This window comes from Labrus bergylta, chromosome 12 (genome assembly GCF_963930695.1).
Source record: "Labrus bergylta chromosome 12, fLabBer1.1, whole genome shotgun sequence".
Lineage (NCBI taxonomy): Eukaryota > Metazoa > Chordata > Actinopteri > Labriformes > Labridae > Labrus > Labrus bergylta.
Window position 1 is genome coordinate 26,691,721 of NC_089206.1, and position 4,526 is coordinate 26,696,246.

General features: G+C 38.5%; 1 protein-coding gene across 2 annotated transcripts in view; it reads right to left on the minus strand.

Annotated features, from left to right (window-relative positions):
• Window positions 1–3,924: 3,924 nt before the first annotated feature.
• Window positions 3,925–4,526, minus strand: part of LOC109993565 (prestin) — a 21,360-nt gene continuing 20,758 nt past the window's right edge. For both annotated transcript variants that reach the window (XM_020646555.3, XM_065961386.1), the window contains exon 22: window positions 3,925–4,526. This exon is cut by the window's right edge and continues 922 nt beyond it. The gene's annotated coding sequence lies outside the window, so the exon portion shown is untranslated.

The following is a 4,526-nucleotide window of genomic DNA, read 5'->3' on the forward strand; positions in this document are numbered from 1 at the left end:
AAGTCAGTCAGATTTACAGCTATACACAGGAAACAAAATAAAAAGATAATGATAGAAAGATAACTATAGAGTTATTGATTGACTTTATACAACACAACGTTTCAGATGTGTCTTATCTTGTATATGTAAGAGTGTGAGTGTGTGTGTGTGTGTGTGTGTGTGTGTGTGTGTGTGTGTGTGTGTGTGTGTGTGTGTGTGTGTGTGTGTGTGTGTGTGTGTGTGTGTGATTAGATTAGGAAGCCATTTCAGCCCAGTCAGGGTTATTCTTGTTAATTTATGATTTACCCCACAGGAGAGTGAAAGAGAGGCGTGCTCAATCATTGGACGAACAGATACTGGACAACTAAGCAGGACAAACAAATGATTTCTTAAAGACACAGTGTGTTTAATAAACTCCTCAAAAAAAGTTTGGAAACGTTATTTTGGTCACTTATTTCGCCCCTTTAATAATACTAATTGGTGTTGTATTTTATATCGTTGGAAAGCCTGATTAGTCACCTTCACAACGAGGTATAACTTGTAAGGATCCTGCATTCGTGGAATGAGCAGCACAGCTAAACGTGTGGCTAGCGCCCTAAAAAAATGTGACAAAAATGCAATGTTCTTCTGTTGGTAATCACTCCTGTTTTGAGCTTCAAGTCCTGCCGGGTGTGTGCCAGTTACGGGTGTATGACTGGCACCTGATTGACAGCACTTGTGGGATCATCTTGGGCATGCTGTTCATGCCAGAGTGACCAACACAACCACGCTGGTTGACCTTCAACAACTCCTGGTTGAGGAATGGGATGCCATCCCACAGCAGAATGTGACCAGGCTGGTGACCAGCATGAGGAGGAGGGGCCAAGCTGTTGTGGCCTTGTATGGATCATCCTCACGCTACTGAGGTCCAAGACAGTGTAAAAAACGTATTACTGTGGGAGAGTGCAATCTTCAATTCCACCAAGCAACTCATACCAGGAGTGAATACCAACAGAAGAAGATTGCAGGGGATTTTGGAACATTTTTTTAGGGCGCTACCCACATGCTTAGCTGTGTTACTCAATTCACGAATGCATGATCCTTACATGTTATAACTCATTGTAAAGGTGACTAATCAGGCTTTCCAACGATATAAAATACAACACCAATTAGCATTATTAAAGTGGCGAAATCATTTCCCAAAATAATGTTTCCAAACCTGTTTTGAGGGGTTCAGATTCATCAGCTTGGATTTCATTTCTCACAGCATTTTTGGATTTGTCCTCACGTTTCTTTCCTTCATCTGAATCTGAGAGCAGCAACTTTAAAACTCTTAAAGACATTTCTCAAGAAGCATCTCTTTGACAATTTAAGGTTTTATTATCAGCTGACAAATTTGCCAGGCTCGTTATTTTGGACTTGCCTTCATGTATACTAACCACAATATCACAATAGAACAGATCCATAAGTTCAGCTTCTAAACAGCTTATAGTTTGTCTGTATTTATTGACTGTATCAGAAAGGTGACACCATCAGTTTATTTTTGAGTTTCTGGGAAGTGGTGTTTTAGTGCAGTGGTTCTCAACTGGTGGATCAGGACCCAAAAGTGGGTCACAGAGATGTTTTCAGTGGGAACATTTGACTGCAAAAAAACCGTGTCAAAAAGTCTATGAAGCGCTCTTAAAATATATAAGTTTTGTTCCTTCTCTTTGCTGTGTCACATGTTTCGTACCACCATGTGAGGTCCAATATTTTTCATTCAATAATTCAGTTTCTCAAAAAATCGATCCATTAAAAAAGAAAAGACTAAAATAAATATTGAATGTAATGAAGAGAAATCATTTTTAGGAATTTTGCAAGAGGGGGGGTCCTAGCAAGTGGCTAATGCTATATGGGGGCATGGCATAGTTTGGGAACTCCTGTACTGTATGTATATGGTGCATCAAAATGAAAAGTGTGTATAATAATCTGCTCTTCTCATGTAAAAATGAGGTGAACAAAATATTAGCAGCACTCTAAATAAAACTCAGTCAAGTATCTCCATTCATTTTGCTCAACCTCTTGAGCAATCATTGAGGACATTTATTTTAAGCATGCATAAATTATAAAATCACTTGTTCATATAATCTGACAGTTTTATCTATTTATATATTTCTAAAGGACACATTTATGGCAGAACTGTTATATTGAATCACATACCATGAGATGGTATACCACACATGGCAAAAGTGTCAAATGCTTTAGTGATACACTTCATGTTTGTTCATGAATCTCCTACAAGCCAGAGGTGTTTAGATAGAGCATGCAACAGGCTCATATTTACACTTCTGTTTATCTTTTTAGAGTTACATCAAAATACCTGGCATTGTTCTGTTGTACGTTTGACTGAAACACACTCAGGACTCAGTGATTGGCTACTTTTGTTGTAGTTTGCACCCCCTACTTCCTCTGTTTTCTTCTCCATTTTGTACAATTATGATTTTCCTTTGGAAGAGGTGGGTGCATTTTTTCAGTTAATTTATTATCTTAATCCAGCCCCTTCTCTTTTGTGTTTTAGTTGTTTCTAACCATGTCTTGTTTTTTTTTTTTCCTGTCATAATGAATTTACTTTACATGTCACATAGAGGTCAGTTATTTAGATAGCTGAGCTAACTTACTGTATGTGTTAGAGTGATGTGGGAACTTTCCATGCTAGCTCTGTGTGTCATTCGGTCTCTGCCAGGTATGTTTTATTGTACATGTAGTTTTTATTTCCATGTTTCATGTTGTCCCAGGCTCCTTTTGTACAGTTCCATGTGGGAGAGGAGCTGGATGAGAGGAGAACTGTGTCATTCTGTCTCTGCCAAAGAATAAATTGTGGTCATCAATGAAATCATGTAGAAGCATCATTTAAAACTATCACAACACAACACAGAAACCGGCTTGGTTAAATAGAAACTCCACTTACCTCTAAATTCATCGTCCAATCTGCAATGATGCACTCATTCTTGTTATTAAGCCAAAACCTCGCCTTCATTTTGGAGTCAGGTTTTGTACAGCTGACAAGAATCAGCCATTAGTTACATTTAAGTGTGTGGGACTTCCTTTTCCGCTTCAATTCCTGTTATGCGTGACATCATGTTTTTACATTTTATTTTAGTCACTCATTACACGTTTGTTATGTGCAATCTTTTTTTTCTTGGTGCTGTGCTTACCTAATGAAGAACCTGGTTGAATCTCCAAACACGTAGCAACATTCTCATAATACTTAAACCAGCTTAACTCAGGTTAAGAATAAAAGCTGAACCCCTCTAGCAAAATAAGAAGCAGGAAAGCAACAGGCACAAGGAACAAGGAAAAAGTAGCAATGATCCTAAGGTAATAGTCAAGTATTTATAGAATCAGGCTGATGAGGGGATGAGCTTGTGGGCGGGGGGAGTTGGCTGATTGAAAGTTGGGATTGAAAGGTGTTATGATGTGAAAAGGGGGTAATGTCTGAGGCCATCTGGTGGAGAGGTTGGGAGTGGCAGGAGGAACATGAGGAAGGTATGGGTCCAGTGAAATGTGAGAAAAGGGCTGAACTGAGAACCATGAGTAAGGGCTGAGGGACGGGTAAAAGTCATGACTTAGAAACAGGCTTAGAAGTTGGCAACATACACCTCAACGATGAAGAGGCCGAACAAATGAAAGAATGTGCAGCATAGAGCCAAAAAAAAATCACATAAACAGCAAAAGCTCAGCAAATATATAAACAATGCAAAAAAAAGAAAGAAACAGGAAGCAAAAAAACAAATGTAACTAAAAATGCTACATATATAGTAATCACAACTCAAGTATACCAGGCCTGTAAGAAATGTATGGGACACAAGGCTCTGAGTGTTTTGATTATCACCTAATAAAACGAGAGAGGTAGACAGCGTGAAGTTGCCTTGAGGGTCTATGCAAAATGACAACTTTATAACTTGTACAAATCCCAAACACAGCTGCTAAAAGTGAGAAATTCTGTTTATTTGATGGATTGCCCCTTGAGATGAACCATCTCGTTTTCGAGGGGGGTCCAACATAAAAACAAAAACACAACAGTACAGTGTGATACAGACAGTCAAGCATAAAATACACACATAAACATAAAGGCTCTCAAACACCCATCCGCCCACGTATCCCTTCCACAAAGCCACAGCACCCACACAAAGTCATCAGAGGTAGATGCACACAGTGACATATGCAATCAAGATATTAGAGGGGTAAGAAGACATTACCATTAGAAGCAGCAACATGGTTTTGAGAGAAAAGGTAGCAGTGATTTCTTAAAATGTGTAGTGAATTTATTGTTCTGATGTTTATAGGTAGATTGTTCCAGTCAGAGGGAGCCTTGTAGTTGAATGCTCGTCTGCCGATTTCTTTATTGGTTTTGGGAACAAGAAAAAAAGGCTGCTGAGTATGTCTTAAAGAATATGAGGAATTGTGTGGTGTTAAATGTTGTTTTAAATAAGAGGGAAAATTGAAGTGGATACATTTGAAAATACATTGGAGCCAATGGTAATGTCTTCCATTCCAATTAGTTCCATTTTAACATTAGACACATATAT